This window comes from Cnephaeus nilssonii, assembly GCF_951640355.1.
Source record: "Cnephaeus nilssonii genome assembly, chromosome: 3".
Classification (NCBI taxonomy): Eukaryota; Metazoa; Chordata; class Mammalia; order Chiroptera; family Vespertilionidae; genus Cnephaeus; species Cnephaeus nilssonii.
In genome coordinates this window covers 34468852-34484153 of record NC_137074.1, presented here as the reverse complement: position 1 = coordinate 34484153, position 15302 = coordinate 34468852, and the positions used below count along the sequence as shown (strand labels likewise).

The 15302-nt window shown below is 35.2% G+C and overlaps 1 protein-coding gene across 4 annotated transcripts in view; it reads right to left on the bottom strand.

The window, feature by feature from the left end:
- The window catches only part of NAALADL2 (N-acetylated alpha-linked acidic dipeptidase like 2), a 1181205-nt gene that overhangs the window by 781351 nt on the left and 384552 nt on the right, over window positions 1-15302 (bottom strand). The gene's annotated exons all lie outside the window — the stretch shown is intronic.

Sequence of the window (15302 nt, the reverse complement as noted above, 5' to 3'; positions counted from 1 at the left end):
GTGTTGTTATTGCTTTATTTTTTGTTCCTTTTTCAAACTTCTAAATAACTATTGACATTTTGAGTGAATTTAAATATACAAAATTGGTTTCTAAAATCTTAAAGGACCTATACATATCTTGTTAAGTTTATTTCTAAATTATTAGTTTTTCTGTTGTTTTTTTAAATAGAGCTTTTAACACAAAGATTGCAGAAACAAAAATGTCTTTTAATTTATATCTTGTGGATATTGTTCTTTTCTGGCCAATTAAACATATATATCTGGACTTCTTAGAGAAAAAATGTTACATGCACATTATACTTTTATGTCTTCTATTTCAATATATAGTATTCATTTTTCTTTCATATCCTATTTTCTTAATAAAACCTATAAAACTATATTTATTATTAATAGTGATAATGGTCATCCTAGTTTAGTTCTCATCCTTTCAATGTATATCTTTATAGATTTAATATTGGCAGAGGCTTTAGTGTTCATCTTAATATATCAAAAAGTTACTTTACTATTCTCAATTTTATTAGGAATGGCTATTAATGTTAGTGATTTTTTTTAAATGAACTATTACATTAGAACAGTTATTTATATTGACGATGCCCTTGCATTTCTGGGCAAAATTATAATTGGTTGTATGATGGAATTCATTTACAGTATTTCTAGTTTATATTTACTAGTATTTCCCCAGCAGTTTAATATTTATGTTTAAAAATCCATTCTCTTATGGTAGTAGAAAAATATACATATATATTTTAATTTTATGTCTTAGTTTTTCCAAGAAAGAGTGTAAGTTAAATAGTGGTAAGAAAACATCTTTTGAATATCTGAATTACCCAAGTGGTTGACTTTTACATATAAAGATATTCATCTTTGTATGATTCTCTTATCTTATATTTACTTAGTAATTATTATTCACCGAATCAAGATGAAGCAGGAGCTAGTGAATATATAACCACATGTTACCTGCTGAATGATATGTAAACAAACATTATGTACATTCTAGCAATGATATTGTAGCATATAAAGGTTTTCACAACTTTGTTTTCCTTTTCTTTGCCACTCCCTCGCAGGCAAATTAGTTTCAGCTACACTGGGAAATTCATCATTCCCTTAGTCACTGTACTCTTTCACATTCCTCTGTTTTTATTCACATCATGTCTACCTTCTGATATGTTCTTTCTATATTTTCTACATGTCCCTCATATTTTTAAATGGATTACAATTTCAACTAAAAAAAGTCTAACACAGAAGAAAAACATTGCGCCTATATATGTTCTGTTTCACTGGTATACTACAATAGAATATTAGTGTCATTGTCTTAGTTTTTATAGACAATGTTCCATAGAGTAATGATATAGATAAAATCTTAAAGGACATTCATGACTTCAAGCTCACCTGAAATATGAAACCATGGCCTGGACTAAAAGGGAGAATGCTACAGTGAATTTCTCTCATTCACTTCTTTTCAGAAACATTAAGGGGAAAATTGCACACACCTACACCTGAGCTGCCAGTCCCCAGAGAAACTTACTTTCAAATTTGCAATTCACAGTTGCTTTAGCATTAAGAAGAATGTCCTTTTACCCTTTTGACAGAGACCTGTCCTATCATCCCCTGAAATTGTTCTTAATTAAATGAAGGTATGCAAAAGGAAAAGAATTGTAATATAAAAAAAAAAAACAATGAAAAGAATCAATTGAATTTCTAGGAGCTTTCTTTTCTTCGTTCATAGAAATGCATGGTGATTCAGTCATGTCTTATCGACTATTAATACAATGTTCTTTTTTAATACATAAATTATAAAATAAACATTGTGTGTCTTCTGGCTCTGAATGTTGGAAATCTGATTTTAAATTTGTCCTTTAGATTCAAAAGAGGTTGAATGACTGGGATAGAGAATGAGAAAAATAAAGGCACACACAGGGCAAACAAAGGCGGCCAGCAGGGGAGGAGGCAGGAAATCAAAGGCAGGTGGTAGAATCAGATGGCTAGAAGAAGCTAGATGTAAATCCAACATCCTTTTGTTTGTCTGTATTTAAAACCTCGAAGAAGAAGAAAAGAGGAGCAGTTAAAGAGAGTATAAAAACAGCAAGGTTTATAAACAATTTTATTGCCTAATAGACTAACAGTACTTTAAAGTATAATTAGATTGCCTACTGAAAATTCATAGTAAAGAAACATGTTGGATGGTAGCTTCTTAATAAAAATACCAGAAATTTTCTTAAAGAAAAATTGTTTTGCTGAACCCTGGAAGAGTCTAAGGTTTAGGCAAAGGGAAAAAAATATTTTAGAATTTAATAAAAGTTATCAATGACAACTAAGCCACAAGCTGCTATGAGAATTATAAAGCACGTTTAAATAGTTATGTGGTGCCCTTGCATGGTCTATAGGATATATCTACTGCTGCTCCAAAAACTGTACTTAGTATACTATAGGTAATAATTTCAGTTTTTGAGGTTCAAGCCTGAACAAAGGAAATCAAATGGTTTTATTGTCACGCAGCATTTTGAAAGTGACAACACTGTAATAACTTGTGGTTTGCAGTTAACCAAGGAAATAATTTGACTCAATTTACATATTTGTGATGATATAGTAAACACAATTCAAACAGCAGCATAATAATAGAGTGTTTTGAAATCTATTACAATAAAACAAACCATATAATTACACAGTTATGCCAGTTACCGCTAGACAATAGAACAGAGGCACAGAATACAAATGTTAGTAAGCTCAATAAAATAAACACCCCAAGTGGTAGGGGTCACTAATTCAGATTCTTCAAATGCCAGGTTTGCTCTTAGGATCTGATCCTAAGAGAAGGAAGCCCATCCTTTTCTCTATGTAAATTGACAACATTGGCTACCATAAAAAAAACAACCATGAGATAAGGAACTTTGGAAGAAGCAAAGAGGGAAGGCATTTGATCAACTTTGAAGTGAAAGTCTGCTCTTTGAACGGAAGACGAATACACTCACTGGTAACAGGCGCCATTTTGCTGTAATAATTTGAGCAATTTCCTGTTTTATCATTCTACTCTTTTTGACTCCATCATTTTTCTCAGTCCAGTTTCAACTAGACCTTCAAATATCAGCATTACATCATAATATCATGCTTCTGGATTTAAATCCAGTGAGTTGATTTAATAATAAAATATCAATGAAAACAAACTTTGTTTCTATGCAATATGAGCTGAAATATACTTTATAATCATCATAAACCCCAAAAGAAAAAATAACTCCTACACAATTTTAATAATTCAGCCTATAGTACAGAGTCCTGATAGACTAAATGCAATCATCCAGGTACCTAAACGATTCAAGTTTGATGCATTATCCTCATCCACACTCACTGTGCCTGCAACATCAGTTACTCTTGCCTGAAATTATGCTTTAAAGAATAGATGTTCACAGGTGATCAATGCATTCTTAAACAACATCATTTTCTTTACATTTGGTATCATTTAAATATTAACAAACTGACAACTCAGAAGACAAAGAATGTGTGATACAGCTAGCTAGGTTTTATGAAACTATTTCTGAACATAAATAAACAAAATTTCCTAGAATTAATCCCTATTAATTCAATATTTCAGTTGGACTCTATGCTAATTTTAATGCAAACATTACTATTGTTCCTCTTGCCAGATTTTTAATTTGAAAATGAGTGCTTACATTGCTAAAATTAATTCAACTGGAGACTTCCAGATGTTGTATTTGTGCACAGGTGCCTACTCTCCCCTGCCCCATATGTCTATTAAAAATGAATGGTGTATAGAAATGAAAAAAACCTTTTTATATGAGCTGAAAACCAAAAAACGGTACTATTCCCAAGCCAGAAATATCAAAGCTTTTCAAAAGTATAGGAACTAGGCTAAACAAGATATTGAGAGTAAATCTTCTGAGCCCTTTCTGAATAAAGTCAGTCTGCTTGAAAAATAAGTGGCGTACCCTCTGGTTGATTCCCTCAAAAATCCCTTTACTCAAAGAGCTAGCAGGTGAGAACAGCCAGGGCATGAATCAACCAGACCCCACGCACATGGGTTATTTTTCACTGGTGCTGATTGGCTCTGTTTGGAAGCAGCTATTCAGGAAAGTACCGAAGAGCTTTTCAAATGCCAGTGTCTATAGCAAACAAATCTGTCACAGTGCTGGCAACATGTCACAGTACAGTGAAAAGTCACTGGCAGTAATGATAGACACACCAGACACCACAGCATGGTGTCTCTAACCTGGTAAACTCATTATAATATGAAGGGAGGAACATCACAGGAAATGGGTCAGAGTTAAAAGAAACAACTGAAAAAATAAACTGATATTTCTGAGTTTGGCCATAGTTTTACCTCTGTACCCATTTTCTGCACTAATGGAACTAATAACATGCAAAGTGGGGCCAGTAACATGCCAACCTCTGACCAAACTTACTGACAAAAGTTAGATGTTTGAGAAGATGATGCAATGTAAGAGATTACAAAGTCTGCTGAGTCAGGGCTACTGGATGCATCTGAAGCATTTATATCAAGAAATATGAGAAAAACTAAAATGTTTATTCACCTTTAAAATAACATTTAAGAGAATATTGCACCAAAAAATTAAAACAAGCAGTAATAAAAATGATCAGAATAATATGTGGTCATAAATAATGAATTGCTTGGCATAAAAGTATGCTTTTTAAAAAATATATATTTTTGTATTTACTTTAGAGAGAGAGGCAGGGAGAGGAAGAGGGAAAAGGAGATAGATAGATAGATAGATAGATAGATAGATAGATAGATAGATAGAGATAGATGATAGATAGAGAAACATCTGTATGAGAGAGAAACATTGATCAGTTATTTTCTATACATGCACCAACCAGGGACCAAGCCTGCAACCCAGGTATGTGCCCTGACTGGGAATCGAACTGGCAACCTTTTAGTGTACAGGATGACACTCTCTCAACCAACTGAGACACTCCAGCTGGGAAAAATATGCTCTTCAAATTCAAAATTGGAAAGCAGACAGTGAATAGCAGATTGGATACTACAGAAAATCATGTAAGTGAACCAGAAGACAAACTGAAGAAATTCTTGCAGAGCTCACAAGAATAGTAAAGAACAATGATGTAAGAAATTAGTTAGATGCCCAAAAGGCATCCAAGAAGATCAAATCTACTTATTTCAGGAAAACAATAAAAAAGCAAAAATAAATTAAATCAACCCTCTCTAAATTTAAGAAAGACCTGAATGTATAAATTTCAATGGCCAAGTCTTCCCTCCAAAAATATAACAATTAAGAGCAATACCTAGACATAGCATAGTGGATTTTTAAAATTTCAAGATGGAAGAAAAATTCCTCCAATTATCTATTCATAAAACAAAAATCAGAGTTACCTCCAATTTTGTTCCCATGTTAGTAAATACCACAAAGCTAATGAGCATTGTCTTTAACAATTTTTGGAGGAAAAAGATTGTTACCCAGGCAAAGTATATGTGTATGAAGCCAATGGGAATATGTTTGTAATATATGCAGAATATGTTAAACACATTTCTATTCGGGATAATTAACTAAAACCACTCTCTATTTGGAAGCTAAAAGAATAAAACCAAGAAAATTACCATTATGATATAAAAGTGTGAATTGCTTGATACTGAAATGACATAAAACAAAATGCAAATGACTATTGTTAGTTATAAATCCTATGCAAATCTCAAACATGATCTTGAAAGAATAAATGTGAATATTAAAAATAATAATTCAAGAAATAAAATGGATTTAGCAATCAAGAGTACACAAATAAAAGGAAAAGTAATACAGGAAATGAAGGGACAGGAAACTAAATATTTTTACATAGATAAGAGATAACTAACTCATTCAGTATAGAAAATGACAATGAACCTAACAGAGAAATTGCAGCTGAGAGCATCCTTTTAAGTCTTTTGTAATTCAAACATAAACAGTACATAGAAAAATAACCACAAAGAACTGAAATATAGAAAGTGGGGGAAAAAATCACATTCTGTTACAAAATAAAATGAAGGAGATCAAATAAATTAAGGGAAAGATAGTAGAAATGGCCTGGGTTCTCCCTTGGATATGAACCTGCCAAAGAATTACCAATGAAAATATGAGACAAAGAAGTACCGTGGAAACATAAAATGCCTCATGTCTTAAAGTGTAATTCAAAGCAAAATTTTTGTGACTAATTAACTGTTAATATTGATAAAAATATTTTTTTCAGTCATAAAACATGTAGACTTTTTTTTTTTTGAGCCTTAGGTTTTAATACAAGCTTCTCGAAGAAAATGTTCATATTTGATTTATTTTTGCAACTTGCCAGAAAGTATGTAGCACATGCTAAGCTACTTAAGTATTTGAAGGATTGAATTAAAATCCATTATAATGACCATTTAAATTTATTCCCATGCGCTTCTTTGCAAAAGTGAGTCTATAATCTGAGAAGCATCACGTGTAAACTCATTTGAAAACTATTTGGTCAGGCATTTGTTCAGGCACATATTCTACTTTTTAAAAGTCGATTCTGTGTTGTATTCATAGACCATTAGTTACATTTATTAATGTTGACCAAGTGTGAAGGGCTGAGTCCTAATGAGCAAGCCCAAAGAAAGCAGGTCACTGTGCTTCCCAACATACCACACTTCAAACTACAACCATGGCAAACGTTTTGGGGAAAAGAAACTGCCCTTTTCATTCCATTCTCCACACGAAGTCAGAGAGATCTTTTCAAAACATAAAGCAGCTCATGTCACTGCCTCACTTTTTAAACCTTCTAATGACTTCCCATTATGCTTAGGATCTGGTCCAAACTTCCAAGGCTACAGAGCCCTCCATTACCTGGCCACTGCCTACTCTTTCACCGCATTGTCTCACAGCTCTTTGTCCTTGTTCACAACCTTCCAGACTCCCTGACATGCTTTTTCCTCCTCAAAAAGCTTGAGCGTCTTAAGTCTTGCAATTTTCTCTGCTAGGGACATTTTTTTTCCCCATGATCCTCCCATTGCTCCATTACTTCTGTCATTTACAGTTCAGGCCAAATATTACATCCTTTAAGAGATCCATGCTGGCAATTGTTTCTAAAGAGGTCAGACCTTCACCCCCTTCCTTTGTGCCCTGGACTCTATTATATATTTTTTCTTAATACTGATCACCAGCTGATATAACCTCATGCTCGTGTAGTTTCATTTGTTAAGTGTCTGTCTCCCTCCCATTACATTGGATTAAAACGCAAACCCCAGGAGAGGAGAGGCATTCTTTGTATTGCCCCCTCCCCTTCCCTCCATATCCACACCTAGAACAATGCAAGGTGCTCAAAAGTATTTGAGTAGATGAGTGTGGAAGTCATTCTGCTCTTTTAACTTAAGCCCAGAAAACAAATGGCAAAGGTACATTTGAGAAATGTATACAATAGCCTACTAGTAAAGATATCAATCACTTCAATTTATATAACAATACTTATATACGCTCAGGCAGCATCCTTTTAGTATTTAGCTAAGTGATGATGGCACTGATCAGTAGATTAACAAAGATCATCTATATCATTTTTAATGACTTCGACATTTATAGTGTTCAGTGCTGGTGAGCAGCCAAACAGAGATGCTTGAAACAAACCTCTAGTTTTAAATTAGTAACATTTCCCAGGGCCGAATCAAAATACCAGTAGTAAGAAAGCAGACTACAGAGGGCTCAGAAAAAGAGCAGGTCTGGACAGAAGTATAGAATCAGGGCTTTGGTTGTAATTGGAGGCAAAGTTATAGTTTGATAATTAGAGTGGAAGTCTAGTTAAAAATGTGTGTTTGCTGTTCATTTGGTTGGTGAATTTATTTGTTTGCTTACCTGTGAAGGCAAAGAAGAGGAAGTGCAGGACTTTTTAAAGACATTGACAACGATATGTCTGAAATTCAGGATTAGATCTGTACCACTCAATTTGACTAGTATCAACACCATTTAGAAGCATTCATCTTTCAAAACAGCCTTCCAGTTTCATGCGGAAAAAAATAATACTGTTTTCAAGTGAACATTTGTATTTCAAATCATGAAGATAGACTCTGCTATTCCACTAAAATTATTGAAAAAACTAGAGGCCCACTGCATGAAATTCGTGTACTGGAGGGGGGGGTGTCCCTCAGCCCAGCCTGCCCCCTCTCACAGTCTGGGAGCCCTCAGGAGATGTCCTACTGATGGCTTAGGCCCACTCCCTGTCTGGCCTCCCTCTGCGGGCTGATCAGGGGAAGGCGCCACCCCCATCACCCCGCTGCTGCTGCCATTGCTGGCCACCAAGGTGTTTTCATCAACACAGACTCCAGTCCCTTCACCACGAAAAAATGACAACTTTATTTAGGCATTTTAAAGATGTCTCTTTCACAGGATATAACATTTCTTTCTTTCTTTCTTTTTTTTTTTTTGCATTCTCACCTGAGGATATTTTTCCATTGATTTTTAGAGGGGGTAGAAGAGAGAGAGAAAGACAGAGAGAAACATCAATGTGAGAGGGACACTTCGATTGGTTACCTCCTGCATGAGCCCTGAGCTGGGCCCCAGCCAGAGAGGAGCCTGCAAACTAGGTATATGCCCTTGATCAGAATCAAACCCGGATCCTGCAGTCAGCAGGCCAAAGCTCTATCCATGGAGCCAAACTGGCCAGGGCAGGATATGAGATTTCTTAGCCCCTCTAGCAGCGGACATTTGTTTTTTTCCTCCAGGAGTGAGGTGGAAAAACCCTAGACACCTTCTTGGATTCTTATTACCCAAGTTATCAAGAAAGCTGCGGGTGGCTTACTGGGAGCTTAGCCAATGAGCCGTCAGAAAAGGTGTTTCCTCTGCAGCTCACGTGCAGAGGTGGGCCTGCTGGAGCCGGATGGTGGCAGCCGCCTGGGCATACCACCCTGTCTCTCCGCTTTGGGGCTGCACCATTCATGGCTTGCCTCACAGCGCAAGCAGTCCCCTCCTGCCCATCTGCAAGTGCAGCCTTCTCCTGAATCGGTTGTGACTATTATGGCATCCTGGCTAATTTGCATATTACCTCTTTATATATATAGGTTAGTTATCCTAAATTGGTCTCCTAGGTCATTATCAAATATTTATAAAATGTAAAGACATCCATAGCAAGTTAATTATTTTGTGTGGTTTTATTTTTAATAATTTCTCATGAAAATACTGTTACTCAAAAAAAATTTCTAACCTCCATATAGTCAGTGACTAAAACCTGTTTTTTAAGTTCTCTACAGCATTTTGATAGTTTTCCATTTTTACTAAGAACCCTCCACAAAGACACAAAGAAAGGAATTGTTTTCATTACAAAAGTCAGTGGCAAATTACTAGGTTTGAAAATTCAATAATTATTCTAGGGGCTTAGGATACATTGGCACATTGAGTTTTCTTTTTTGTGTTCTTTAATAACAACAACGAATAGACACATGGCTCCTCTTTCATCTAACTGGCTGTTTTTATTTTGTGTGTCTTCTGAGACACACTAATTATGAGAGAGTCGGATATCAGATATGTGATCTTCAGTAAATAGCAGGAGAGTGGTGAGGAGCAAGGGAGGTGAGGAAAAATCAGAATTAACCTTATTTTGCCGTAGTGTGCAGGGGCAGAGAAGAATATCACAGCAGTTATTGGGTTTTCTGCCAGAAAGAAAAATTTATAGGAGACTACAGTCATTTCCTTTTCATGTATAGATAAACAATTATCACAGACCCTAGATGTAGAATAACAGGAGACAATCCCAAAAAGCAAAGCCTATAAAGTAAGGTGCTTTTAAAATCCTAATCCAGAACATGTAGTTTTCTGCAATGTTCTAGTTTCTTTTTTTCACAGGAACACTTTATCTCATACAATATTAAGCAGTTTTAACTGGTGAGGCCATAAATGTCCTTAAAAGATTAGAGCATAATAATTGAAGAGATTGGCCAAATTCCATAAAGGTGTAAAAAAAAAAAAAAAGACTAACTTGGAAAAATATTTGCATTAACTAATATATATACCTAATATATAGAAATATTTCATCTGAGTTCTCAATTTGCCAATCAGTAATTCACTATATGCTCAGTTCAAGTGTTAGTCATTTAAACAGTTTTTCCTCAAAGTACCTTATGAAATTTGTTTATTTTTGAAGATCTTATGAAATTGTGCCTACATAGTTACCACTTTATATATCCAGTGTTAACTGCAAAGATGTTTTAAAATCAGATGCTGAGTGACCAAATTTGAGGGGTCCAGTATATCACTCTGTATTCTTTTTTAAGTTCATTTTATGACAAATGTATACATAAAAGCTGGCATTTGAATAGAAGACTGTAGGTTTAGAAATGCCTTAAAATATCATCCATAATAATGAAAGTGTAATATGCTAATTAGACCAGACGTCCTTCTGGACATCCTTCCGGACGTCCTTCCAGATGACCTTCTGGACAAAGCTGGGGCTGCAAGGGAAGCCCAGGTCCCGGGTGCCAGGGGGAAGCCAGTGCCGGCAGCTGGGGGAAGGAACGCCTACTCTTGCATGAATTTTTTGCATCGGGCATCTAGTCATATATAACCCCATAAGTCTCCTTCATATTATCCCTAACTAGGGGCAATTTGACTAAATCTGTTTATAAGGAATTCACTATCATATAATACTAATTTTTTTCTTTTAAGGAAAAAAATCACCCCATTTTTAAAGTCTGTTCTTATATTCAGCTAAAATCTCTTGCCGTGCAGCTGCTATTTATTGGTCTTAGTAGTTCCCCCTTGCAATTCTACATAACAATTTTAATGTATATTCTACATTACATATATCTAAACACTTATGATAGCTGCAAACATTAATATTTATGGTTCTTTGACCTACAGAAAATGTATTTATGATAAAATGAACCCTAAAACACAAAGTTGAAAGGTAATAAATAGTCCTAGAACAAAATGGTTGTATTAAAAATGATATTTACTTCTGTTGTTGCATTTGGGGGGTGTTTGTGTATGTGTGTGTGTGGGGGGGGGGAGCTTTTTCTGGGATCCTAATACTGGCAGAGACTGAGGAAATCTCAATTTATCCCACATGCCAATTTGTGAAAGGAGGCCTCACTGTAATTTAGCTCTAAGAGTAAATTGATCAACTTCATAAGTAAAGCTATTACATTCAATTACCAAGACACAAAGTGTGTAGAAGATACATAAGTGGAGAAAGGAGTGTCTACATAGATGCAAAATAAATAAAAATGGACCTGACAGGTAAGAGTCTAAGTCATTTGTTGGCATGGCACGTGTTATGGGCTGAATAGTTAGTTGCATCCCCTCAGATTTCCCAATTTGAAGCCTGAATCATCACTATGATGGTATAAGGAGGTGGGGGTCTTTGGAAGGTAATTAAGTTTAGATGAGGGCATGAGGGTAGGGCCCCAGGAAGAGATTAGTGTCCTTATAAGAAGACTTTAGTCCAAAATACCTCTCCTTCAGGCCATCCTACAAATGATGGCTGTTAAAATGCAATTAAACAGAGGAAGACACTAAATCATTAACACAGTCAATAGGATCCTTTAGCTATATAGGTTTTTCAGGATATGGAATTTTAGGTATAACTAAGCCAATCAGGAAAAATTAAGGAAGAGGGTGGAATAAGACCTCATCAACCTTAAAAATCTCAACAGATGTTGCCTATGTGATATTTTTGAAGGTCATAAAAGGTGCTATCACTCAAAAATGTATCTCCCACTTATGCTTGAAATCCCACTATTACAAATATAACAATTTACTGTGAAGAATTTTATTGGATCCTTATAGGCCCAAGTGTCATAAGAAGGGGAAAGGAACTAGAGGGTGGTTAGCCATGTTACTAAGAAAAGGCAGCTAACAAGTTGAAGAGTAAAACCAAAAGCAAACTTCACAATTGTTTTCAATGAACCCTACACTAATCACTATTCTTCTCTACCTTTGCACATATAGTAATAAAATATATTTTTAAGTGTAAAATGTATCATTCTGCTAAAGTCCAAGATTATTTGTTCTATTGATTGATATCTGATTACAGTAAAATGTATAGAATGTATAATAACATATAAAATAAAAACATATTCAGTTGAAATATTAGGTTTTTGTACAAGTCTCACAATATACATATTATTTTTTCCAAAAGACCACAGAATTTCACTTTGACCTATTTTTAAAATAGATTAGTAACAGGGAACTTAAAAAAATCAAAGTATTAATATAAGGACTAGAGAGCTATTTTAATTTATCCTAGTATTTATCTCTATATTAGTAATATATACTAGTATAGCACTTTCATATTTAGTTTTAATGATCTAAGCAAAATGAAAAATAGGCAAATAACACTCCACCTTAATCCTCACTGGCAATATATTACTTTAATTTGAGATTGCTTTTAAATACTGATCAAAAGCTTAGAAAATTCTTTGCTATTCCAATTTTCATACTGCAAATTATAGTTACTCTAGTCATAAATTAAGGGACCTTTTAGAAAATAAAACATATTTCTGTTTCTCTAGAGAAAAATTAAGAAGTCCTAACAGGGATATATTAGGACATCAAATGAATTCTATAATATTTGATTAGAAAAAAAATTTAGAAAGCATCTTAATGCTATTTGCACTATGAATTCCTTTTTAAAGCTGATTAAATCAATTTATCCTATCTCTCAAAAATTCTACCTAAAAACAAAACTCCTTACTCTGGGATCTGTCAACTGGTGGTCCATGACAAGGTGGTCCGCCCATGTCAAGGTTCATTTCGCTCTTGAACTTCTACATAAAAGTTTGCATGTGTGTACATGGTGAACAATTATTTTATGTATCATTAAAACAACCTACTTTTTCACTCTTGGTTTTGATTATTTCTAAACATCAGTGATCAAGGCAATGACACTCGTGCTAAGTTTATGTTGTTGCATCTGAAAGAAGTCAGGCATCCTAGAAGTGGAGAGGTTGCTACCAGGATTCAGATGAGCACTTGGGCAAATTTCAGAGATGTTAACCACAGTTCAGGTGAGCTGCTTTTGTGGAAAGGACCAGGTTTTCTTCAAGAATTCTCTCTTACTTGAGAAAAGAATATCACTGCCTCTTAACTCCAGTGTATCCTACTAATACTTATTGTGCCCAGTTCTTCCATGGTGGCCAAGAAGGTAGCATGCGGAATTCCTGGCCAAATTGGCAGGTTGCATGGCAGCAGGTGCACCACAAAGCGATTTAGAATGTACAGGTTGACGAAACATGTGTGATATAACTGCAAGCATTTTATGTGAATGGTATGTCATGGCAAGTATTGGCCTCCGGAGGTTTTCTCCTAAGGTTCCTAAGGGTGTGAGGATAATATATATGAATATAAAAACATCATTGAGAAGGTGAGTGCTCTGGGAAAAATAACTTTGACTGGAGTCTACATAAATGAAGTACATTGCAATGCAAAGTACATTTTTGCTATTTAAATATTTTACAAATGTCCTATTGGTATGGGTAGAAGCAATAAGCATCTATCTTGGGTGATGTGAGATTTAGAGTGATGTACAAGTTCATTCAGTTGCCAGCAGGACAGAGAGCCTGGTTTGTTAAAATTCACGATTGAAAAAAAAAATCTAACAAAATCAAATTCATTTTAAGAACACATTTAGCCCTCTGTACGAACCGCTCCACTTCTAGGATGCCTTGACAGCACAGTGCTGAGATGAAGGAAAAACAGGATACTCTCATCCACTAGGTTTAAAATGTAACTAGCCTTAACCTTTTGCACTCGGATGTCGAGTGTGACTCGACACGGTTAGCATTAGAATAAAGGAATCGAGAAAAAAGCAAGCGAGTGCAAAGGGTTAAACCTCAACTGTAGTCAGTGTGCTTGAAATATGTTTTATATTAGCCCTGAAAAACAAAGTTATAACTCCAGCAACATGTTTATTTGGCTCTTAGTATAAACGTGTTTGAAATTCCCCAACCTACTAGTCATGCTTTTGCACAGCTGTGTGTGTGTGTGTGTGTGTGTGTGTGTGTTTAAATCTCAGAAATAATCTTTCCATTTATTGAATTGGAGAACTTTTCATTCTATAAGGAGGAATTGAATATCACCTCTCTGCTTAAATTCCCCTCTTTCCATTCATTTGCTTCCTGGCAACATGACTCGAACACATAGGGTCACTTGAAAGCTGGTAATAGCTTTAAATATTGTTGTGAGAATAAAATGAGGTGAGGAATAAAATTCTCAGGATCAGTGCCTTCCTATACCTCCTTTTAAAAACATAAACTTTTATAAAATGCCTAACTCCCATGGTTAATGTTTGTTCATAGGCACTAAACTGACTAAGGCACCTTATTTTACACAATCCGCAATATATATCCTTGGAGAAAGTTATAATGTGGATGAAAGACAACCTGCACCTATCAATAGCTTCTCTTTCAATGTTTAATATTAAAACAACATTAAACCAGGTTTAAAATTGTGTTTATACCTAACACGTCTAAAAATTGACTGCCTAGAACCTATCTTTACCAGATTATATCCAGGATAATCCAAAAGTTATGAAGAAAAGTAGATGGCAGCCCAAAATTAAAGCATAATTGGAGAGTGTTGCATTTTTCTTTATAAATAAATACTACAGATGTGCATATTATGATTCAAAAATCATATTTTGAGTTTTGTTTTTTCATAAAATTAAATTAAGTTGATTAGTGCAAGCTACTGCATTTTAATATAAAACCACTATTAAGGGCTTTATATACATGGACTGCTTACCAGACTCTTCAGCCAGTAGATTCATAGTAACTACATTGTGGGTTAAGAAGAAAGGGGTTGGGAAGAAATGGGTGAGGATTACTATTCACTAGTTCCCACTGTGAGCAGGTAGGAGGTGTCATGTGGCAAGAAAAGGCAATACTGACTCCTTGCTGATGCTCTCAAAATAGCATCTTTGATGGCTGGGGTCATAAAGATATTGAGGCCTCCAAACTGGCCAGACAAAGCAACACAGTATCAAAGTTAAATGACCATGCCTTTAATTAGATTCTGGAATTCAAGAGGGAATGATTATAGAATGTTTAACCAGAGAATTGTGAAGCTCTATATATTGTGAACCTGGAGGGGTAGCGGGGTGGAAGACACCTACTAAGAAGGGCTCCTGGTGGCTCACATTTTGCACAGGGGCCTCTCACACAAACTGAACTTCAGGGAGAAGCCAGTTCTGGGCTGCCTGTCCTATGCTGAATTGCCCGCCTGCACTGTACTTCTGCCATCTCAGCCAGCTCTTAAAAATGAATTCCTGGGTCCTTTTCCAACCAATAAGACTAAGGCTTAAAGCCCCATCCAATTGGAGCTATGCAGCTATATCCCCAATGG